This window comes from Cydia splendana, chromosome 3 (genome assembly GCF_910591565.1).
Source record: "Cydia splendana chromosome 3, ilCydSple1.2, whole genome shotgun sequence".
NCBI classification, from domain to species: Eukaryota; Metazoa; Arthropoda; class Insecta; order Lepidoptera; family Tortricidae; genus Cydia; species Cydia splendana.
In genome coordinates this window covers 7130095-7156558 of record NC_085962.1, presented here as the reverse complement: position 1 = coordinate 7156558, position 26464 = coordinate 7130095, and the positions used below count along the sequence as shown (strand labels likewise).

The 26464-nt window shown below is 35.7% G+C and overlaps 1 long non-coding RNA gene across 1 annotated transcript; it reads right to left on the bottom strand.

Annotated features, from left to right (window-relative positions):
* Positions 1-175: 175 nt before the first annotated feature.
* Positions 176-25573, bottom strand: LOC134806462 (uncharacterized). The gene is made up of 4 exons (XR_010146527.1): positions 25462-25573; positions 24705-24975; positions 2369-2546; positions 176-1595 (listed from the first exon to the last, which is right to left on the bottom strand). It is a non-coding gene; the product is annotated as an uncharacterized LOC134806462 (long non-coding RNA).
* Between the last annotated feature and the right edge of the window lie 891 nt (positions 25574-26464).

The following is a 26464-nucleotide window of genomic DNA, read 5'->3' as shown; positions in this document are numbered from 1 at the left end:
GCAAATCCATAGAAGAAAGTTATTAATTTTAACTGTTAGTTTTTTACATATTGGTCAACTAGCGACTCGCCCCGGCTTCGTATGGGTTACACAAAACCATAACAAATTATACACCTGAACCTTCCTCAAGAATGACTATTGATAGGTGAAAACCGCATGAAAATCCGTTTAGTAGTAGGTATTTGAGTTTATTGCGAACATACATGCACACAAATAGACAGACGCGGAGGGGGACTTTGTTTTATAAGGTGTAGTGAAATTTAACTCGACCGTACAGCAGTCTTTCATGGACCGACTCAGTTAAGTGGCAAGCCTATAGGCTTCCCTATAGGGAGGTCTCGTCTCGTACAGTCAGCAGCAGAAGTTGCTAAGCGGGCCAGGTGTTCACTATGATCTCTACGCGACTTTATTGTTAACACTTTCGCAACCAGGCAAAATTTCAAACAATACCCCAGAAACCGACAGTACTCGCTAGTCGGGCAACGACGTGCAACTCAATGCCGCACGCCGCGAACCCGCTAGTCGGGCAAGCGGCGGACGCTCAGGGCTGTGCCAAGTAACTTCCGTATAAGTACGTGGATAAAATTAAATCTGCTGTCTCATCTGTTTAGGCTCCCCGTTTTGTTCTTCTCCTAATTCTAACTCCTATTGATACATACCCGTGTATGCAATTTCACGTAACCAACTAATAAGAATTTTTATTTTGTAATCGCATTAGGTAAAGTAAATAAAAATACAAAGTGAAGTAATAAAATATAATAATCAACTGTACCAACTTTTCGACCACATAATAATCAGAAGACTTGCAATTTTTTCTGTTAGTGGCAGTGGCAGCCCTGAGGTAGTGAAGATGCAAATAATGCTTGCCCGCCTGTCGGGCACTTCGGCGTCGCGTGTAGGTTTATAGCTCTTGCCCGACTAGCGGGTATGCCGGCATCTGAGTAAAGTTTACGAGTGCCCGAGAGTCGGGTACGCGGTGTCGAATGTGTTAAGAGAATAAGGGCCGCTTGCACCATTCCACTAACCCGGGGTTAAGTGGTTAAACCGTTAACCCAGTGTCAAATTGTACTGGTAACCATGGTAACTCCAGGTTACTAGAATGGTGCAAGTGGCCTAAGAGCCCTAAGAGCGTGTCAAGGTAATTTTGAACACCTCGCCCGCTTAGCATCTGTTGCTGCTGACTGTACCAAGTGTAATGTTAAGATAATGATAAGACTGATGGAAAACGATCGAATGTTTATAATATTTTGGGTTTATTAACCTTTTGACCACTACAACTATTTTATATAAACGTTTATTATACTGTAACTTTTGTCGACTATGGCCGACCGAGGCAGTTAAAGGATTAATTTAAACGTGTTAAGTACTCCTAGCACGAGTGCACCGCGACATTTTTCTAGTAGTGTTTCTCACTCGCGATTTGCTATCGCGGGGCACTGGTGCTAGAGATTTAGAAAACAGTAAACTATTGAATGTTTTAAGCTGCTGAGATGAAATTACATTAATAAAATGTTACTCAAAATATATTTTTTTATTTGTTGAAAGACGACATCCGCCCATTTTACTAACCAAGCTCGATGCAGTTCATTTAGAAACTGAAAGAAGAAAGTTAGTTGTTTAATATTAGCCTAGATTACCTACTACACCTACTCCTTGTAAGAGGTTCTACTCAAGTTGAGCTCAATAAGCACTGTCGTAAACAAATTGTTTCATCATCACATGGTTCAAATTTCAATATAGTGGCATAGGAATCAAATCGGTTGACTACACACAAATATATGTGCCATTCTCAACCAAAAGGCTACTGAATTATACCCTTACAAATATTGAATTTGAAATCAACCTTACGGGGCCCACTGATTACCAGTTCGCCGGACGATATTAGCCTGTCAGCCTGTACGCAAAATTTGATAGCTTCGAACAACTGGCAGGCAGATATCGTCCGGCGAGCGTCCGACGAACTGGTAATATGTGGGTCCCTTTATCGACAACCAACAATGTGGTACCTTTTAGCACAGAATAAATAATAGTAGGTACCTACTGTACAGAAAGGAAACTTCCTACAAAACAGAAGTTTGACAGCGATTCAGGGACGAATCATGCTATCCCTTTCTAATGTATGGCACTATCCCTTTCGGCTATTTAAGGTTGTCAAAATTCAAGTCATTATCTTATCTGTGGTCGTGCACGCAAAAGGAAGTCATCTGTGGTCGTGCACGCAAAAGGACGTCAAGTGGTGCCAACCCTGATAATTGCTCGGAGCAATGCTGAGCCGTGTTTGCCCGAAGTCAGGAGTGTCTCCCCACTGCTTTTAGTTGAAAATGTCATATATATTGTGCTGGTTTAATAAATTAATATAATAATTTACCCATATGGATACCACGGCATCTTGATTCTAAATGCAGACAGAAGAACGGCGAAGGACGCAAACATCAGCCCGATGCCCGCCAGCATTTGGAGCTTCCGTCTCTTTCTTTTGCCTCTTTCCGTCCTCACTCCTCCCGCCGCCTCTATGGTCAGTATCATGCCTAGCACTATCGCGCCATCTGTTAGATATGCCTAGTCATGAAATCATTATTTTAATTCCTAAAGTACAATCATATTTTGGGGATGGCAACTGTCAAAGGTTTGCATAGATGGCGCCATCATAGCTTGCCCCTTTTTCTATGAGATTTGGCTTAAAGGGCTGGCATCCAGGGTATTAAAAAAAAATTTGACAATATTTAGGGATTGACCATAGAGGTACAATAATATAGAGATGAAACGGGGGAGGGCGAGGGGCCAAACGACCGAACGAGATGCGCTTATGGAACTTTCAGTAGGAGTAGCAGAGAAGGCGGTATTATTGCTTGTCCTTGTCACAGTCTCACTTTTTGTTTGTTCCCCACCTTTTTATTAGTATGGAGAATGGTGGGCAACAAATGAATTCGACCAATCACAGTGTCGCATTTGCGTATGTTTTGTCCCTCACAGAGGCACGCGTATACCACTTCTATACGATCCTACCTTCTATGGGATTGACAGGACAAGCTATGATGGCGATTAGAGCTTTAGCCTGTCCAGATGGACGAAAAACAAAAGCTATGATGGCGCCATCTGCTAAAAACTTCCACCGCCGGCCAACCCCATTATAAGCAGAGTTAGACCAAGATGAGTCTGCAACAATTTTGATAGCACACGCAGTGCAAGTGTTATACAGGATGGGCAAAAAATAAGTGCATTCCCGTTGCCAGGGAGGTTTTGGGATTATATTGAGTAACTTTTACTATGGGACCAAGTGGACAGTAGAAACTATTCCCCGATTCTGGCCCCACCTCTCAGTGGTCACCGATCCTGACCCCAGGGCCGATCCACCGCCCCCGCTGAACCTAAAAAAAAAAAAAAAAAAAAAAAAAAAAAAAAAAAAAAAAAAAAAATAGCTCCCCATTTGAATTGATTGCGCTAGGTCTCAGCAGTGCCCGGCGCCTCCTTCAGGTACTTAAGAAATACGCTAATTAAACAATACACCTTGCTCACCACGGTAACAATAGGCTTATCGACCCTTTTCTATTGTTCGATCTCGACTCGGGCGCGTTATTGTGTTACCGAGCATACTACCTGCACCCACCGACGTCTTCATTCATGCCTTCTTTATGTGTGTATTATACTGTAGGTGTTTGTGATAGGTATTAGCGATAGGTATTTGCAATAGGTATTAGCGATAGGTATTTGCAATAGGTATTACCGATAGGTATTTGCAAAAGGTACTTATTTGCGATTCATTATCTTATTATCTTACAACCTCTTGGAGCTATTTCGATTTATAAGGAATACAGTTCTAACCTAACCTAACCTAATTAGAATGTACACAAGTAATCCGTCGGTAGCCTAAACTAACCTAAACCTTCTTTTACCAAACCTAACTTGACCAAACCTAACTAAAATCAACCTAACTTCTCATTTCAAACTAACCTGTTTTTTACCTAGTCTTCGTTCAAGTTATGTTTTAACCTAAATACCTAAACTTCTTACCTATCCAAACTAAAGCATCCTACATATCGTATACATACTTACCTATATTGTGCATATTGTATTGTGTTATTTTATTTAGTTTTACCTATTTCTAACTCATTATTTTTGTCTGCGATAAATGCAATTCAACCTAATGTAGCCTTTTTTATTCTTAAACTATTCTATCTTCTTAAACTTAGTATGTAAGTATGTCTCATTAATTCTTTGTAACACGATAGAAAGTAAACTCGTAGCTACTTGTTTCTTTGTATTATTAAAATAATAACTAGGTGTGTGAGGCATTTCTTGTGCACTTGTTTTCATTGTTATAACAGCTTAATTGCTTTATTGATAGACGTCTATTATATTTTATGCTGACAATGGATTATCATGTGGATATAATTTGGGTTTGAGTACAGGGAGCGTCTGTTTAGATGAACTTGTTGAGACATGTTACTTTGTATGATTTTTAAAAAATAACGAGACGTGTCAACTGGTTTCAACATGATTTAGTCTAATACGTCGGCATTTCTTGTGTGTTGGTATTCATTGTTATAACAGCATAATTGCTTTATTGGTAGACATCTATTATATTTTATACTGACAATGGATTTATTGTTTCCTATTATGCTTTTGAATTTGGGTTTTAGTAAAGAGAGCGTCTGTATTAGATGAACCTGTTGAGACATGATTTGAACGATACTGTATCCTGCTCACTATCACAGTATAAAAGCCGAAGAGAAATGGCTTTGAGTAAGTATTACTGTCGTGGCAGTCCTCTGTATCAGAGCTCCTTGTATCTACTGCAGTATATAGAAATATAGTGTTAATTCAACAGTGAAGTGTTTAAGTGTTTATAGAAAGACCCAACAATGGATGTAAGTATGTCTTTTATTACCGTAACTTACTTTGTTTTGTTTTCACTTGTGTTCTTTGTGTTTTAATTATCAAGATTGTAGACAGTGTGTAAATTATTGTTTTATATTGTTTCAGTTCACTGAAAATACTTTCAAGAACTATTACTACTCGGATGATAATAAAGACGAATCAAGCGATGAAGAGGGTACGCTTGGTCTCAAAGTTAAACAAGCCATCGCAAAGAAACGTTCAGGAAACAATATCGATAGCTTCTTTGAACGACCTAAAAAGCAGTCTAAAGTTGTGAAACGGTCTTCAAATGTGAGCAAAAGTTCACCAGACGGTGTTGCAAACTTGTCATCCGGACAAGACGACGGGGCCTATGCATCACATTTGATTAAAATCGAGATATATGATATGCATAAAATCAAAAACGTCCCACCCATGGAACACTGGAAGCATGCGGACTTCAGATTGAAATATTTTGCGTTGGAAGACGATTTGGAGCTACAAAATACGCGAAATATTATTTATAACATAACAAAGCAATTAGCTTCTAAGGACAGTAGTGTGAAATATTTTATAGATAATAAGAAACAGTGATAGTTATAATTATTAATGATAGTAGTAGCTTAATGATTGTGTTAACGTATTTCTCATTTTTTACCTCTCCTTAAGTACATTTTCCATGTAACAGATTATTTTTATTGTATCACATTACAACAAGTTTTAATTTAATACTTCTCATTTGTAAAGATTACAGTCCCCACTCTTAGAAATCTTATACCTGTAGTCAACTATTTAAATGAAAGAAAGCACTGTATGATTTCTCATTTCATAATGGACTCTTTGAGTTGTGATGTCTACGATCTTGAACTTATCAGACTCTGTGAAGAAATAGAAGAAAATGAAGATCTATGCGAGGCTGCCCGTCTTGTGAGCCAACTACATCGAGAGGCGTAAGTAAAAGTATTCCTGTTCATACATGTTTATAACTCTTAACCAGTACCTGTTTAACAAAGGATGGGTTCCTCCTAACTTGTTGTGACCAGAACTTATTGTTAGGATAAACGTGGGGTGGGAGAGTGCTGGTTATATAAGCGGGGTATCTCGAGTTCATATCATTCAGTGTTTTGGTGCCGTGCTTGTACTGTGATATCCTTTTCCATAATGGTGTTTACTTACTATCATATTGGTCTCACTTTGCCTCGTGATAAGATTGAGGAATTAAGTTAAGAATTTATTTTAGCATATTTTCATAGAAATATAAGAATGTGGTATATATCAAACAAATTACCTCACTCGTTACTGGAAGATTCTGATATTATACCGTATTATACACCATGTGATGGGCATATCAAAAATTCCAAGGGGAATACTCAGTCATCAGATGTGATTGATGGAGTTTTGATGATGCGGGCCTATTGTCAGCAGTGTCGAAAAGACTTACGTTAGTATATACAACCAACCGTTTTAGTAATTATTTTTATTTTATCTGACATTAAGATATTTATGTTTATTATGTATTGTTATAGATCTTCTCAAATAGGACGGGGAGTAAAAAGGACAGCTGCAGTTTTGGAGACCGAAGAATTCTTGGTGAAGAAAAACCGTTCAGCAGCTGCTGAACCTGTAGCATCAACATCATCCGAACCAGTTCCCGATGTCATTGTGAGTACAAATAATAATCATGAAATTGAATTGGTTCTGTGTGTAATAAGTTTGTTTCTAAAAGATATTTTAAAAATCATTTAAATAGTAATCTTCACAAAAATAATGTTTTAAGGGCTGACATTGAATGGGTTAATGTTCAGTTAATTGAAAATGCTTTTAAGAATAGGGTGGCCACTTACAGAATACTATTAAATGAAAATGTTCACCAACCATTTACTCCCGAATCCATTTTACTAGGAAATAAAGAGAAAATCTTTGCATTATTAAATCGTTCCCTCACTGATCACCATGCTTTAAAAGTAAACTTTATTTTGAATGCGGATTTTACTCAAGAGAGCAAACAAGTAAATAATACATTTGATTTCCAATTATGTAACAATGTAGTTGATGTTAGCAGCGACAAAGATGATATTTTCGAGTCAGTTGTTAAAGATATATTAACAAAATTATTTAACTTTGAGAGAAAAGACAGTGGATGGAGTTTAGTAAAATTTAACTATCTAGATGTCAATGTCAACAAATTTAATCCATTGCGTGGTTCTTCCTATATCGAATTACCACGTGATATTCAGAACAGAAAAGCTGTTATTAATGTAAAAAATAATGATCATGAATGTTTTAGATGGGCTGTATTGTCAGGCTTGTATCCACCTACAAGTCATCGTTCAAACACTGCGAAATCGTATATAGCGCATAAAAATAAATTAAATTTTAGAAATTTAACTTTCCCACTTAAGGTTGGAGATATTCAGAAATTTGAAAAAATGAATGATATAAGTATAAACGTTTTTGGTCTTGAATACAATTCGAAAAGTAAAAAACATGACGTAGTAGGCCCATTACACTTAACAAAGTGCAAAAAAGCTACCCACTTGAATATTGTACATATCCAAAGACAGTAAGGGGCATTATTGCTATATCAAAAATTTATCTAGGTTAGTATCTAAACAATTATCAAATACACAGCATGCTGCACATATTTGTGATGGTTGTTTGTCGAACTTTACAACTCGCAACAATTTAATGAATCATCAAAGAAACGATTGTTTCCATGTTTGTACACATTTACCTTCAGAACAGGATAAAAAGAAAAACTGGTTCAATGAAAACGTTTCCTCCAATATACTTACTTTCGATAATTATGAACGTAAATTAAGGGTACCTTTTGTTATTTATGCTGATTTCGAGGCCTTTCTAAACCCGATTCAAACAGGTACAATTAATCCTACTACATCCTCAACAACAAATGTACAAAAACATGAGGTATATAGTTTTGGATACTACATTAAATGTTCTTATAATGATAAATTGTCAGTGTACAGAACATATAAAGGCAAAAATTGCACCCAGGAATTTATGAAGTATATGGAACAAGACTTAAAGGCCATTTGTAGGAGAAATACTTTTGTAAAAACTCCATTGCCTTTATCTAATGCAAATAATGTGCATATTGCTCAGAGTAGTACATGTTATATTTGTGATAAAAATTTAAACGAGGATTCAGTCATTTCCTATAATTACCATACTGGTCTTTATGAAGGAGTGGCACATACATTTTGTTCTGAAAAATACAGGGCACCTAATTTTGTACCTGTATTTTTCCATAATTTGTGTAACTATGATAGTCATTTTATAGTGCATGGGCTTGGTTTGGCGGAAGGCGACATTGAACTGATTCCAGAGAACAAAGAGAAATACATTTCATTTTCTAAGAGCTTACAAATAAATAATCGCACAATTAAATTGAGATTTGTCGATTCACTTAAATTTATGTCCAGTAGTCTTGACAAATTGGCAAAAAACTTGTTGCCTGAACAATTTCATGAATTAAAATTGAATTTTTCATGCGAGGAGGATTTTAAACGCTTATTACGAAAGGGTGTCTATCCCTATGAACACATGTCATCATACGATTCTTTAAACTTAACAGCTCTTCCCTCTAAAGATGATTTCTTTAGTTCCTTGTCTGATAGTCACATCTCAGAAGAGGATTATGACCACGCAAAAGATGTTTGGTCTCATTTTCAATGCAAAAATATGGGTGATTATTCTGATTTATATTTAAAAACTGATGTTCTATTACTAACTGATATATTTGAAAATTTTAGAAACCTTTGTCTTAAGACGTATGGATTAGACCCCGCTCATTATTATACTGCTCCGGGATTAAGTTGGGATGCAATGTTAAGAACTACAAAAATAAAACTAGAACTCCTAACTGATATCGATAAAATAGCTTTTATATCAAAAAATATTCGAGGTGGCATATCACAATGTAGTAATAGATACGCGAAGGCTAATAATATTTTTTTGGAAGATTATAATCAAAATATCCCATCGTCATTTCTTATGTACTTTGATGCAAATAACCTTTACGGGTGGGCTATGTCTCAATGTCTTCCTACCGGTAAATTTGAATGGGTAAATACAGATACTGACTTTAATATATCTGATGACGCTGATCATGGTTTAATTTTAGAAGTTGATCTCGAATACCCTAACGAGTTGCATGACTCTCATTCAGATTTGCCATTTTGTCCTGAAAACGTTTGTTTGGGTAATTCCAAAGAAAAAAAAATAATTCCTAATTTAAATAAAAAAACGAATTATGTCATTCATTATAGAAATCTAAAACAGTGTTTGAAGAATGGTTTGAAATTGAGTAAAATCCATCGCATTCTTAAATTTCAGCAGTCTATGTGGTTAAAAAGTTACATAGATTTGAACACCCACATGCGATCTCAGGCATCATCCGATTTTGAAAAAGATTTCTTTAAACTAATGAATAATTCAGTGTTCGGTAAAACCATGGAAAATGTTGCAAAACGCGTAAATGTCAAATTATTAAATCACTGGGAAAATCGAGGAAAAACGCAGGGGGTTCAATCTTTGATAGCGAAACCTGAGTTCCATAGTTTATCCATATTCTCTGAGAATTTAGTGGCCGTTCAATTGAATAAAACTAAAGTATTTTATAATAAACCGATTTATCTGGGATTTTGCGTATTAGATATATCGAAAACTTTGATGTATGACTTTCACTACAGCTACATGAAAACCAAATATCCAGACAATCTTAAGCTTCTTTATACAGATACTGATAGCTTAGTATATCAAATTTTCACGGAAAATTATTACGCAGATATAAAATCAGATCTTAATTTATATTTTGATACATCTGACTATCCTCCTAACAATAAATATGATTTGCCGTTAATAAATAAAAAGCGATTAGGGTTTTTCAAAGATGAAAATAATGGTAGAATTTTAAAAGAGTTTGTAGGTCTGAGATCTAAAATGTATACCTTAGATGTTGAAAAATATGACGAGAATGATGAGAAAACCGAAAAATACGGTGTTTTATCAAAAGCCAAAGGAGTCAATAAATGTGTTACAAAAAAATTTACTCTTGACAATTACAAAACGTGTTTATTTAATAAAAATTTGCAACGCGCTCAAATGCTAAGATTTAAGTCTATAAAACATATAATATTCACTCAAAAAATAAATAAAATATCATTATCGCATGAAGATACAAAACGGTACTTATTAGAAAACTCTTCTGACACTCTAGCGTGGGGTCATTATAAAATACCGCAATAATGAAAAAGTTTCAAAGTTGTAATATAATCACACAGAACATTCCAATTCCAAATTATTGTTTGTACATTGTATATTTTTTAAGGTATTACTTGTAAACATGTAAAAAAATGTATGAATTTTATTTTATTGTATCTTTTAAGGTATTTTTGTAAATATGAAACAAAAAAAAATAATGTTAAAAGTGTGATCATAAATAATAAAAAAAAATTTACGTAATCATTTTGTTTTGTTTTTTGTCTACTATATCTGAGTTGTTTAAATAGTAATCATCTTTCTGAATATTACCATTTAAAGTCCATCCGTTAACATATCAACACTCACCCACACACATACACACATACACATAGATTACGATATTGAATAATGATTCACTTTTATCATCCTTTCACCACCATTGTCGCAGGTCCTAGTGGGTGTGGTAAAACGCAATTTGTTACAAACTTTTTGAATAACTCCAAAGAGATATGTAATGTTGAATTTGATGAAATTATTTGGTGTTATGATGAAATGCAACCTCTCTACAATCTGGAAAATGTAAATTATAGTCAAGGAATACCAGATTTTTCAATTTTTGATGGGAAGAAACCTAAACTTCTTATTATAGATGATTTGATGAGAGAATCAGATGGACGAATCGTTGACATTTTTACGAAAGGTAGTCATCATAGAAACTTAAGTGTTTTTTATATTACACAAAACGTATTTCATCAAGGTAGAGGTCAACGTGATATTTCATTGAATACAAGCTACATTGTATTTTTTAAAAATCCCAGGGATAAAACTCAAATACGCTACCTGTCACGACAAGTTTACCCAGAAAACTCAAAGTTTGTGGACGAAGCCTACAAAGATGCTACAAAGGAGGCTCATGGTTACCTCATGATTGACCTGAAACAAAATACAAATGACATATGCCGTTTTAAAACAAAAATATTTCCGTTTGATGGGCATTGCACAGTGTATGTACCTAAAAAGGGGTTTAAATATGATAAAAATCACCATATTTTAGTCAGTTCTACATGATGCATACAAGAGTAAACACATATAAACATTTACTTGAAGCATTGCAGTTGCTTAAACCCAAATATCGTACTGCATTACTTAAATCTTGTGACGATGAAGAGATCAACATTATTTGTGAGTGCATTTATAACGTCCTAAATGGGAAAATTCCATTAGAAAAAAAAGAAAAGACGAAACTAAAAAAATATAAAGATATTTTAAGAAAATTAGTTTCGAAAGGGAAACATAAAATAAGAAAAACTGTTATAGTTCAAAAAGGAGGTGCATTTCTACCTATTATTTTAGGTGCAGTTTTAAGTGCTTTAGTGAACTCTTTATCATAAACAAAATGGAAAACACAAAAAAAATGTTATTAGTTGAATCAGATTTTATTGAAAGGCTGAAACGGAATGAGAGTCCACCCGAAAATTCCTCATCTCGGCTAGATGGAGAGATGCAAAAAATCCTTAAAAGTAAAATGAATGATCGCGAAAAGTGGACGTTATATTCTCAAGCATTACAAAGATTTCTACATTTTATTGAAACAGATCGAAAACCGTTTAGAATACCCATCGTGATGGAGGGGGTAGATCAAGTCATCAACGAAAGTAATGATATTATAAAAACAAAAGTGAACAAAAAGGAGAAGATTGAAAATAATGAGTCAGTTATAGATAATGTAACTGAAGCAGCCACACCGTCATCGTTTAATACACCACCTGGCGAAATAAATCAAGAACTAATGCCAATTAGTCCGTCAAAAATTATAAACATATTACCCAAATCTTATGAAAAACAAGCTCGAACGTTGTTAGATTACATTGTTTCAAGTAAACCGAAAATTTGGTGGAAACAGACTGGTGAAGTTGTTATAAATAACCAAACCATTCAAAATAGTAATATTACTGATTTGGTAAGCGACACCGTTAGATGTCTTAAACGTCCTAAGCCAATTGGATGGGAAGTGTTTGCTTTACTTTTAAAAGATATCGAAGTTCCTAGGTCATGCATAGGTAATCCTACAAATTTAGCATTTATTAATGGTACTCCTTTGATTGAACCCTTTACCCCCTCCACATCTGTGAAGACGAGAGCCTCAACAGATAAAGATAATAACACTTCTACGCCTCTTGCTACACGGGAGCAAAAGCGATCCGGAAAGAAAATAGAGTGGGAAAGATGGACTCCTTATTAGATATTAACAGAATCTATTATGACGTCTCTAATCCAGCTGGCTATAGCAGTTTAAATAATTTATCAAAGGAAATGAAAGGTCAAATGAACAAAGAGGAAGTGAAAAAATGGTTACAATCTCAAGATACGCACACGCTGCATAAACCTATTCATAGACGATTTACTAGAAATAAATACATTCTCTCGAACTTTAATGAACTTTGGCAAGCTGATTTAAGTGATATGAGTACTTATAGTCAATATAATGATGGGTACAAATATATTCTTTGTGTTATTGATGTGTTCAGTAAATATGCTTTTGCAAGAGCCATGAAGAAGAAGGATTCAGCAACTGTTAAACAATGTTTTGAAAGCATATTTACTGAAGCCAACTCTGTTCCCCGTCACATCCAATCTGATAAAGGTACAGAATTTGTTTCAAAGGCGGTTAGAGATTACTTTAAGAGCAAAAATATTAATTATTATACCACTAATAACCCCGACATTAAAGCAAGTATAGTAGAAAGGTTTCAAAGAACACTTAAAATGAAAATGTGGCGTTACTTCACTCATAAGAATACATATAACTACACAAATATATTACAAGATCTTCTACATTCTTACAACCATAGCTATCATTCTAGCATTAAAATGCGCCCAGTTGATGTTAGCTCTAATAATATTATGACTGTTTGGTGTAATTTATATGATCGCAAAAAAGATAGGCAAATTTCATTAGAAACTAAAAAACTAAATGTAGGTGATCATGTTAGAATCACTAAATATAAGCATGTGTTTCAAAAAGGTTATGAAAGTAATTGGAGTGATGAAATATTTATTATTGATTCGATTATTAACAGATCGCCACGAGTTGTTTATACAATAAAGGATTTAGAAGGTGAACCCATCATTGGTACATTTTATTCTAAAGAATTACAAAAGGTAACTTACCTCCCCTCCAACGAGTATAAAATTGATAAAATAATACGCTCGCGTCGAGTTGCTGGCAGAAAGGAAATACTAGTTAAGTGGCAAGGTTATCCTAATAAATTTAATTCTTGGATACCTGAATCAAACTTAAAGAAAATATGAGTGAAAATAGTTTTTATCTAACTTTGTTAAGTAATAGTTCATCAGATTACTACACGGATAACACGACTGCACATTTCTTAACTAAATTACCAAAGACCATTAAATTGGATGGAGAATGGGTAGTTGGGTTGGTGGAATTTCAATATCCTTGTTCCATGTATAATGTTCAAGAGCACGAAAACATCATTTATTTAAAGAAAAAGGTGTTATCACCCACCGATAAAACTACAAAAATAGTGGATATAAAAACTCATATACCAGCCACTACATATGATAATATAGATCATTTTCTTCAAGCGTTTAATGAAAACCCACAGTTAAAAAATAACGTAAAATTTCGATATGATGGATTAACAAAACTGGTTGGAATAGCAACAACAAATAAAGAAATAACATCTATCATTACAACTCCGATACTAAGTCTGCAATTGGGTTTTAAACCGAAAACAAATTTAAAACAAAATACATTAGGAAAAAGCCCTGCAAATTTATATTTAGGTTTACCATCTCAAATATTTGTTTATACTGATATAATACACCCACAAGTAGTCGGAGATGTTATTACTTCATTACTCAGAATAATACCTTTAGATCCAACTAAGTTCATTTATTTATGGAGCTTATAAAACTCACATCTTCTCACCCGCTCATTATGTACCAGTTTTACGAAGAGAGTTCGATACCATTGAAATAGATATAAGAACAACGACTGGTGTCAGAGTACCATTTCAATTTGGATCTTCTTGCGTGAAGCTACACTTTCAACGAGTAAAATGATTTACAACAGATCGTCAGTCTCTTGTCCTTACGGACATTATTATTCACACCAAGCCGGCTCTGGGATAGGTATTGTCTATAAGGGAGTTCCATATCAACGAGGACATGGTATAGGCAGTTTTTTGGGTAGACTATTTAGATCAGTGCTCCCTTTGTTATCTAGCGGTTTAAAAACCATTGGAAAAGAAACCTTAGGGGCAGGGGTTGGTTTGTTAACTGATATGGTAAATTCTCGTCCTATGGATAGTTCCATTCGATCACGATTTAAGGAAGCGAGCGCTAACCTAAAAAGAAAGGCTGATGAAAAAATTGATTCTCTCATGTCAGGATCTGGGTATAAAATGTCGAATAAAAGAAGAGAACCGCTCATTACTCGAAAAGCATCGCGACGAAGAGGAAGTAGAAATAATAATAAAAATAACGATATATTTTCAAGTTAAATAATGTCATTTCTACACAGTCATTCATGTGAATGTGCAAAATCTGAATTAGATATATTTGCCCTTCCATCAACTCAAACAAGTATTGAAAGCGGACATTGGATTCATTACAAACCAATTTCATCTTTAAGTGATGATGGCCCCATTGAATTTCAAGTACCTGGATCAGGAGATGACTACATTGATCTATCACACACAATGTTACATATTACTGCTAAAGTATTGAATCAAGATGGGACAAAATTAAAAGCAGATGCCGGAGTTGGACCCACCAATAACTGGCTACATTCCCTTTTCAACCAACTTGATGTATATTTAAATCAAAAACTCATATCACCCCCAAACAATACATATGCTTACCGTGCTTATATGGAAAATCTTCTCAACTATGGACCGGCAGCCAAAAACACCCATCTTACTTGTGGGTTATGGTATGAGGATACCCCAGGTTTTATGGATACCGTTGACGCCAACAACAAAGGATTTCAGAAAAGACTAGAATTTATCAAAGAGAGTAAGGATGTGGAAATGATTGGACATTTGCATGGCGATATATTTAACCAAGAGAAATTCTTGATAAATGGTGTTGAATTGCGTATTAAGTTAGTCCGATCAAAAGAATCATTTAATTTAATTTGTCATCAAGATAAAAAACTTAAAGTACAAATAACAGATGCTAGTCTCATTGTTAGAAGAACAAAAATCAATCCTAGCGTTTTGTTAGCCCATCAAAAAGTATTGGCAACAACGACTGCGAAGTACCCCATTACGAGAGCAGAAGTTAAGGTTCTCACAATACCAACAGGGGTCCAGGGTAAAACATTGGATAATATATTTCTCGGACAAATTCCTAAACGCTGTATTATTGGATTTGTATCAAATTCAGGTTTTAATGGAAATTTAGCTTTGAATCCATTTAATTTTCAAAATTATAATATGAATTCATTTAGCTTGTTTGTAGATGGTCATGAAATTCCTTCTAAAACATTACAAACGTCATTTAGTTCTGGTTTAATAGCGGCGGCATATCACACCTTATTTTCTGGAACTGGTATTCATTTTCACAACGAAGGTAATGGAATAAGTAGAACAGATTATGGTGGAGGATATTGTTTGTTATGTTTTGATTTAACCCCTGATTTATCTGCTAGTTCAACTTCACACTGGAATCTTGTTAGACATGGAAGTGTTCGGATAGAAGTACGCTTTGATTCGGCTCTAACTAGCACCATTAATTGTATCGTGTATGCAGAATTTGACAACATTATTGAAATAAACAAAAACCGTGATGTATCTGTAGATTATAATAGTTGAAAAACATAATTATATAAATACAATGTTTTCTTTCGTTTACTTTATTTTGTTGTAGTCATTGTTTGCAGCATCATCAAGACATAAATTGTTATTAATTAAGTCATTATGGATACTAATGAGATTCAATTTTGTATGAAGAAATTAAACCCACTTTTTGAATCAAATGTTTTTGCTGCTAACAAAATACCTATTTGGGTCGATCTACCTGTCTTTATTGTTAGTAATTTGGACCCTGACACGAAACCAGGCTCCCACTGGGTTGCCATACACATTGATGTTACTGGTATAGGAGAATATTTTGATTCCTTCGGACGGAAACCTTCAGGTTACCATAACTTATTTTTAAAAAGAAACACCAGACAGTGGTTTTATAACAATAAACCTCTTCAAAACCATTTTACTTCAGTTTGTGGTGAATATTGTCTAGTTTATTTGTATTTTAAATATCATGGAAAAACTATGACAGATATGCTAAGTTTGTTTTCCGATAATTCTGTATGTAATGACCTTATATTAAGGAATATGTTTAAAACATTTTTTGTGAAATAAAATAATACGTGTACTTAAATAAGATTTTTTATTTTTTCATATAATACAAAGACCTTTTAAACCACACATTTTTTTTTAAATTTTATTATTTACAAAATATTTCTTAACATTCTTTGTTACTTAAAAAACGAGACGACACAAAAAAATCTGTTACATGGAAAATGTACTTAAGGAGAGGTAAAAAATGAGAAATACGTTAACACAATCATTAAGCTACTACTATCATTAATAATTATAACTATCACTGTTTCTTATCTTTATATATAAACGCGAGCGGCTTTGACGGTAGAAACAAATTAAATTATGCTCAAACAAAAGAGCGTAAAAAAATAACACTTTTGAATCGACAACATATATCCGCAAAATTCGTATTGTCGCGTATTTTGCATTTAAAAGTGAAAAAATTTCGACAAACAATACTAAAGGCTCAATTTGTTGGTTGACATTTGACAGCTATGCGTTGCGTTTAGAAACTGCAAACATGCTTACAAGTTAGGTTGGTCGTATTTTTTTTAATAAAAAGCAAGACGAATATTACTGTTTATTTGATGACTTTCCGGTATGTATAATGGTTATTATTTGCATTAAGTTTCGTTTCATATGGATATGTATACCGGTATAATTATTACATAAATTTGTTTTTAAGCCAGAACGTGCGATAGTCTGTTACGGCTTTTAAGACGATAGCAACACTGCCTAGACGTCAACGACGGCTGTTATTCGAAAATACTTTATCCGGTACTCCAGACGTGATAAAAACCTGTTAAATAGTGTATTGTGTGTGTTACCAATAAAAAATAGTCACCGAACATAGTGCAAAGTGCAAACGCCATCGTAACGTAACGAGATTTGAACTTCAAAGCGTTCCATGGGTGTATTGTGTTTAGTATAAACATCGGTCTCTCAGTTGTATTTTAATATTTCAGAATGATTCCAAATATTCTTACATGTCAAGGCACTACTAGCTACCTGGAAATGCAAGTGAAAGCAACCTTGAAGCAGCTGTGATAAACTAATAAGTGAGCGAGATGAAAATGACGTTGTTCAAAGAAACTTTGAGTTAAGTGCCAGCTGACTGTAACACACTCTAATTAAGTACATTGCCAGCGTGAAACAGTGCAAAAAGCTACAGTGTATTGTGGACATATTTAATAACTGTGCTTTAGACTATGAATCAAATTTGAAGTGTATCGGTGAATTGGAAAGTCAACTGCATAAAGCTAATAAGTTATCTCCGGAGTCAATGTAAGTTGAATATAAGATTAAATATAATAAGATATATAGATAGTATATATGTCGCAGTCAAAAGTGTGAACTGGTCAAAAGAACTTTTAACCGACAAAAACAGGCAAAACTGCTTTTGACTGAGCATGTTGGCCAAAAGTAGTTTTACCTGAAAATCATTGGTTAATAGTAATTGTGTTGCGACTGTTACTATCAGTCAAAAGTAGGTACTCGCAGAGATATGTAGGTTAGGGTTATTTTTTTGCTACGCCCAAAAAACGAAACTGTTCCCAGAGATAGGTAGGTTAGGGTTATTTTTTTTTTGCTACGCCCTAAAAACGAAACTGCTGCCAGAAATAGGTATGATTTTCAGGTAAAACTACTTTTGACCAACATGCTCAGTCAAAAGCAGTTTTGCCTGTTTTTGTCGGTTAAAAGTTCTTTGGCCAGTTCACACTTTTGACTGCAACAGGTTGGGCTGGACATATGGCAAGGGAAGGTAAAGATAAGTGGGATAGAGAGGAAGCGGAATGGTATCCTAGAGATGGAAAAAGGAGAGAAGGGAGACCAATAATGAGGTGGTCGGATGACATAAAGAAGCATGCGGGACCTAATTGGATAGGGACGGCAAGGGATAGAGAGCTGTGGAGAGAGCTGGGGGAGGCCTATGCCAAGAAGGCAGACTGAAATAATTATTAAAAAGCAATGACATAAAAATTATTTAATAAAGTTACTAAGGAAAAAATATTGAAACTAATTGATATAAATGAAATGTGAATTTATTTAAATGTAATATGTGCTGAAATTTAATTTTTTGGTCAATATAGGCTATTCTATTCTATTCTATTCTAATTTGACAGGTGACAACAAAAAAAATATTAATTCCTGCTAAAATTTCAGAGTCATAGTGAAGCGTAGTACATCGTACCAAAACAAGGTTGATTTTTAGGGTTCTGTAGCCAAAGGGTAAAAACGGGACCCCTATTACGAGGACTCCAATATGTTATTAGATCAAAACAAATTATTTTCAGAAAATATTTAATTTAGGCTTAGGGATGGCGAGGCTCCATAAGCCTTCAGTATGTAGTGCATAAGTATACTTGGAAAAATTCGACCTATGCCGCCGTGGGTGGCCCGGTGGCAGAATGGCACAGGCACCTGGTGCAATAGCAGAGGACGCTGCTTTGATTCCAGCCTAGGGCACTGGAGGCCTTGGTCACTTTTTAGGGTTGCGTACCCATAGGGTAAAAACGGGACCCTATTAAATATTAAGACTCTGCTGTCCGTCTGTCTGTCACCAGGCTGTATCTCAAGATCTCATGAACCGTGATAACTAGATTAACTAGACAGTTTCAATTTTCACAAATGATGTATTTCTGTTGCCGCTATAACAACAAATACTAAAAACAAATTAAAGAAATATTTAAGCGGGGCCAATGCAATGCTAGGCTGGATATGACTGATGAAATGAGTAAATTTTTATTAATATGTTTTAATATGACATGTTGGTGGCAAACAAGCATACAAGGCTGTTAATGCCGATGGTAAGTGGGAGTTTAGACTAGACCTCTGCTTCTCCAAGGGACTCACATTGCTGACTGAGTAAATTTTTATTAATATGTTTTAATATGACATGTTGGTGGCAAACAAGCATACAAGGCTGTTAATGCCAATGGTAAGTGGGAGTTTAGACTAAACCTCTGCTTCTCCAAGGGACTCACATTGCTGACTGAGTAAAATTTTATTAATATGTTTTAATATGACATGTTGGTGGCAAACAAGCATACAAGGCTGTTAATGCCGATGGTAAGTGGGAGTTTAGACTAGACCTCTGCTTCTCCAAGGGACTCACATTGCTGACCGAGTAAATTTTTATTAATATGTTTTAACATGGCATGTTGGTGGCAAACAAGCATACAACTCATACAAGGCTGTTAATGCCGATGGTAAGTGGGAGTTTAGACTAGACCTCTGATTCTCCAAGGGACTCACATTGTTGACCGAGTAAATTTTTATTAATATGTTTTAATATGACATGTTGGTGGCAAACAAGAATACAAGGCTGTTAATGCCGATGGTAAGTGGGAGTTTAGATTAGACCTCTGCTTCTCCAAGGGACTCACATTGTTGACCGAGTAAATTTTTATTAATATGTTTTAATATGACATGTTGGTGGCAAACAAGAATACAAGGCTGTTAATGCCGATGGTAAGTGGGGGTTTAGACTAGACCTCTGCTTCTCCAAGGGACTCACATTGCTGACCGGTTACAAATCTATTACACTCATACTAGGGTTCCGTACCTGAAGGGTAACTAAAAAACGGGAACCTATTAGCGATTCCGACTCGCACTTGGCCGGTTTTTCTTAGTAGGTATATGACATTTATTTCAGTTTTACTTCATTGTCCGTCTGTCTGTCTGTCTGTCTGTCTGTCACCAGGCTGTATCTCATGAACCGTGATAGGCCTAGGCAGTTGAAATTTTCACAGATGATGTATTTCTGTTACCGCTATAACAACAAATACTAAAAAGTATGGAACCCTTCGTGCGCGAGCACTTGCCCGGTTTGACATTTCAGGCTCCGTCACACAGGCGCGTTTCGCGTGCGGCGCGTGAGCGGGGCGCGCCGCTTTTTCATATAAAACGCTCAGGCCCGGCTCTGAAATCGCGCCGGTGTGACGGAACCTTTATTTCAGTTTACTCCACTGTCCCTCTGTCACCAGGCTGTATCTCATGAACCGAGATAGCTAGACAGTTGAAATTTTCACACATGATGTATTTCTGTTGCCGCTATAACAACAAATATTAAAAAGTGTTCCGTTCTTGATGGGTGAGTCCGACTCGCACTTATTCAGTTTTTAGGGTTCCGTACCCAAAGGGTAAAACGGGACCCTATTACTAAGACTTCGCTGTCCGTCCGTCCGTCCGTCCGTCCGTCCGTCCGTCTGTCACCAGGCTGTATCTCACGAACCGTGATAGCTAGACAGTTGAAATTTTCACAGATGATGTATTTCTGTTGCCGCTATAACAACAAATACTAAAAACAGAATAAAATAAAGATTTAAATGGGGCTCCCATACAACAAACGTGATTTTTGACCAAAGTTAAGCAACGTCGGGAGTGGTCAGTACTTGGATGGGTGACCGTTTTTTTTTGCTTTTTTTTTTCGTTTTTTTTTGCATTATGGTACGGAACCCTTCGTGCGCGAGTCAGACTCGCACTTGCCCGGTTTTTTTTTGTAAACGAATTTAATATTAACGGATAGGCATTAATATTAAAGAATGAAATAGTAGTGATAATTTCCATACTTTCACTTTAGTGCCATGAAGGGTAGGTACAAAAGGGTTCCCTCTTTTGAGATTGGAAAGTGGGCTAGGTTGTAAATGCGGCCTTCACAGAACCGATCTGCGACCAGAAAAGTGGGTCAGGTTAGAACTGTGATCCTTATAGAACCAAACTGCAACCAGAAGTAAGTTAGGTTAGAACTGCGACCCTTGCAGAGCCGAACTGCTACCAGAAAAGCGGATAAGGTTTTTTTAATTACATATTTGTTTTTAGATATATCGGAATAGTAAATTTTTCGAGTTATGATTGTATGTTACGGATTTAAAGTTTTCTGAGATGAGATAGGTTTGTAACCGCCTTGATGAAGGTATGAAGTCTAAAAGTAAATAATTACTTAATTCAAAATGAGTATTACCTATTACTATTATTTATTTTACCCGAGCGAAGCCGGGTTTTCATCTAGTTATCTATAAAATATTTCACACTACTGTCCTTAGAAGCTAATTGCTTTGTTATGTTATAAATAATATTTCGCGTATTTTGTAGCTCCAAATCGTCTTCCAACGCAAAATATTTCAATCTGAAGTCCGCATGCTTCCAGTGTTCCATGGGTGGGACGTTTTTGATTTTATGCATATCATATATCTCGATTTTAATCAAATGTGATGCATAGGCCCCGTCGTCTTGTCCGGATGACAAGTTTGCAACACCGTCTGGTGAACTTTTGCTCACATTTGAAGACCGTTTCACAACTTTAGACTGCTTTTTAGGTCGTTCAAAGAAGCTATCGATATTGTTTCCTGAACGTTTCTTTGCGATGGCTTGTTTAACTTTGAGACCAAGCGTACCCTCTTCATCGCTTGATTCGTCTTTATTATCATCCGGGTAGTAATAGTTCTTGAAAGTATTTTCAGTGAACTGAAACAATATAAAACAATAATTTACACACTGTCTACAATCTTGATAATTAAAACACAAAGAACACAAGTGAAAACAAAACAAAGTAAGTTACGGTAATAAAAGACATACTTACATCCATTGTTGGGTCTTTCTATAAACACTTAAACACTTCACTGTTGAATTAACACTATATTTCTATATACTGCAGTAGATACAAGGAGCTCTGATACAGAGGACTGCCACGACAGTAATACTTACTCAAAGCCATTTCTCTTCGGCTTTTATACTGTGATAGTGAGCAGGATACAGTATCGTTCAAATCATGTCTCAACAGGTTCATCTAATACAGACGCTCTCTTTACTAAAACCCAAATTCAAAAGCATAATAGGAAACAATAAATCCATTGTCAGTATAAAATATAATAGATGTCTACCAATAAAGCAATTATGCTGTTATAACAATGAATACCAACACACAAGAAATGCCGACGTATTAGACTAAATCATGTTGAAACCAGTTGACACGTCTCGTTATTTTTTAAAAATCATACAAAGTAACATGTCTCAACAAGTTCATCTAAACAGACGCTCCCTGTACTCAAACCCAAATTATATCCACATGATAATCCATTGTCAGCATAAAATATAATAGACGTCTATCAATAAAGCAATTAAGCTGTTATAACAATGAAAACAAGTGCACAAGAAATGCCTCACACACCTAGTTATTATTTTAATAATACAAAGAAACAAGTAGCTACGAGTTTACTTTCTATCGTGTTACAAAGAATTAATGAGACATACTTACATACTAAGTTTAAGAAGATAGAATAGTTTAAGAATAAAAAAGGCTACATTAGGTTGAATTGCATTTATCGCAGACAAAAATAATGAGTTAGAAATAGGTAAAACTAAATAAAATAACACAATACAATATGCACAATATAGGTAAGTATGTATACGATATGTAGGATGCTTTAGTTTGGATAGGTAAGAAGTTTAGGTATTTAGGTTAAAACATAACTTGAACGAAGACTAGGTAAAAAACAGGTTAGTTTGAAATGAGAAGTTAGGTTGATTTTAGTTAGGTTTGGTCAAGTTAGGTTTGGTAAAAGAAGGTTTAGGTTAGTTTAGGCTACCGACGGATTACTTGTGTACATTCTAATTAGGTTAGGTTAGGTTAGAACTGTATTCCTTATAAATCGAAATAGCTCCAAGAGGTTGTAAGATAATAAGATAATGAATCGCAAATAAGTACCTTTTGCAAATACCTATCGGTAATACCTATTGCAAATACCTATCGCTAATACCTATTGCAAATACCTATCGCTAATACCTATCACAAACACCTACAGTATAATACACACATAAAGAAGGCATGAATGAAGACGTCGGTGGGTGCAGGTAGTATGCTCGGTAACACAATAACGCGCCCGAGTCGAGATCGAACAATAGAAAAGGGTCGATAAGCCTATTGTTACCGTGGTGAGCAAGGTGTATTGTTTAATTAGCGTATTTCTTAAGTACCTGAAGGAGGCGCCGGGCACTGCTGAGACCTAGCGCAATCAATTCAAATGGGGGGCTATTTTTTTTTTTTTTTTTTTTTTTTTTTTAGGTTCAGCGGGGGCGGTGGATCGGCCCTGGGGTCAGGATCGGTGACCACTGAGAGGTGGGGCCAGAATCGGGGAATAGTTTCTACTGTGGACCAACCCCGAAATCGCGGAAAAAATGTTTGGCTGTTTCATACATTTTGCCTGGTCCATTTTCTATGGGAGGGTAAATTTCCCTAGCAATTAGGGTTGCCAGATGGTCGGGATTTGGCGGGATTCTCCCGATTTTTAGCATGTGTTCCCGATTCCCGACAAAGTGTAAACTGTCCCGAAAAACAGCTTCACGTTATAAAACAATAATTTCAAGTTCTGAACCTGTCGTCGAGCGAGCGAGCTGACGTAGTGCCAATAAATGTAAAATATCATTGTTTTTAATACAATTACTTTAATTTGAATGTATTTTTTTCCCGACATAAGTCCCAAAATCCCGAAAAATTTATAATGTTTCCCGATAATAGCGCCTTTCGATCTGGCAACCCTACTAGCAATAGGTATGCACTTATTTTTTGGCCACCCTGTGTCATAATGTCAAATAACACGTTGCACTGCATGTAGGTACTTACTATCAAATCAAAATCGTTGCAGACTTTTCTTGGTTCACCTTCATTAGATTTATCACTTACCGAAATCTCATTAAATACCTATATACACGCCAGCAAACCCCATTCAATAAGTACCTACTCTGAATACCAGTGTAATAGTTACACATGACGTGTTGTTGAGTGAATGGCAACACTAAACTTATAAGGCAAGACTAACAGTATGAGGATTCCATATACAAGTGATATTCTTACCCCTTACCTCATGCATTTTCGTCCATTATTTTTCAATAGGAAAACATATACCCTCTACGGAGTCTAACGCATTAAAAATAGAGGCCTGTTCAGATATTTGTGAGCTCCTTGGCCGATCCGATATATCTGATGGCGACTGTACAACGACAAAGATACCTATGTATCTTTAGGTATTTAAATATAAGTAAACATACAATTTGTACATTAAGTTATAACATTTATTGGTGAACCAACCAAATACAAAACCGCCTGGATCAGTCACTGAACGACCTGACTTTAACCTACATTATTTTATCAAATCATGTAATGTTTTCATCTACCCTCAACTGGCTTAAGGAGCCATTAGAGGGTAGAATTTGTTTACTTTTATTTAAATACCTAAAGATACAGAGTATACCTACAAGGTTTTCAAAGGATACTCAAAACAGCCACTATGTAACTCTCGGCCAAGAATTGTTTTTTCTTTCCACTACTAATGAAAACAGGGCCTTCGTTGGTCTTGTGAGAAAATACAGGTTTCCTCATCTTATTCCACGTGTATCCAGAGACCATAGTGAAACAGAGTAACACCGCTGCCACCGCCCAAGTGTCCTTCTTTTGTAAAAGGTCCAGGATTTGCCCTCGGAAATAAAATGCTAGGATAATTAAGGGAATCATCGCTCCCCAGTTTTGTAAGATGATTCTATGAATCTGCAAAATAGTGGAAGTAAAGATATATAAGGTAATTCGTCGATAACTAGCCACCCTAAACTAACTAAGGTGGCTATATAGTTATTGAAGGGCGGCCAGTTATTGAAACCTTATACTAAAATTAATTCTGTTTATAGGTGAATATAATTCATTTTTAATATAGGGTGGCCAGTTATTAGCCGGTGGCCAGTTATTGACGTTTTATCCTATTATAAGGCAATTTCACTACTAGAAACCAGGAACTAAAATATTTAACTAGGTAATAGGAATTAGCCAGCTCTATAACAGTACGACAGACACACGATTTTGCTAAAAAGCATTTTTACTTCATTTTTGAAAATCAATTATATCGTAGGTATATACCTACCTACTTAAATTATTTAATTGCCAAAAGCAGAGCGGCTTCTATAAGCCGGGACAAAAAGCCGGGAAAACGCCATGATGATAAATAAATAAATTGTAGGTATTCGTGTTAGTAATACTTACCATTATAGTTACTGAACACGGCAAAATGATTACGAGCCAAACGTGATCATAGCTAGTAAAAATACTTAAATTAAAATAGTATTCTTCTAGTGTCCAAATAGTACCTATGTTGCTAAACGAATGCGGCTATAAAAATACGCAAATGAACGAATGCGAATTAACGGTTATAGGAAATTTTTATGATGTGTGTCATAATCGTTTATTACAGGACATAACACACTAAACAAACACATACATAGGGTTCATTTAGACGATGCGAGTTTCATTACATTGCGGGTTTTGATCGGTCGGTTGAATTGGACGTAACCAACAGTCCGCAATATACCTAACTAAAATCGCATGCGAGTTCGTGCACCGTCCCATTTTATCCATCCCCTTCTATCCCCTTTTATCCATATTGAAGGAGAGAAAACAGCCAAAACACATTCTCCTACACTGTAAGCAGGTAGAAGTATACAGGAACCAATACCTAGGGACTCCGTGCACACTGAAGGAGGCAGTTAGCAACCTGAAGACACTGATAGGTTTCATGGAGGAGCTGGGGTGACTAGGGTAGTGCTACCTCGTTTTCACGCAAAATAGGCACAATGGTTGTCGACTTACGGAAAACGCCCAGTATAACTAATGATTAGTGATGTACCGACTATTGATTTGGCCGACTAGCCGACTAATCGGCGCTCGAATGGCCGATTAGTCGGCCGACTAGTCGGCTAGTCGGCCAGATCATTGGTTTCGTATAAGGTCAGGTGAAAAACAATAGATTTGCTCCTATGGTTGCGCTATATTCATCATAATTTAGCTTGGCTAAAAGGTGTTGTCTACAGGTTCAAAGACCTATCACAAGAATCCTCGTTCAATTTCTGTCTTTAGTTCTTTTATTTTACGATCCTGAGCAGACCGTCAGTACAGCTTGTAGGAGGTATTTCCAAGGCTCTATTTCCCGTACGTAGTCGCCAGTTAAGAACCTATCCCCTGTGGTCAGCGTCTTTACGAGCAACGTGCC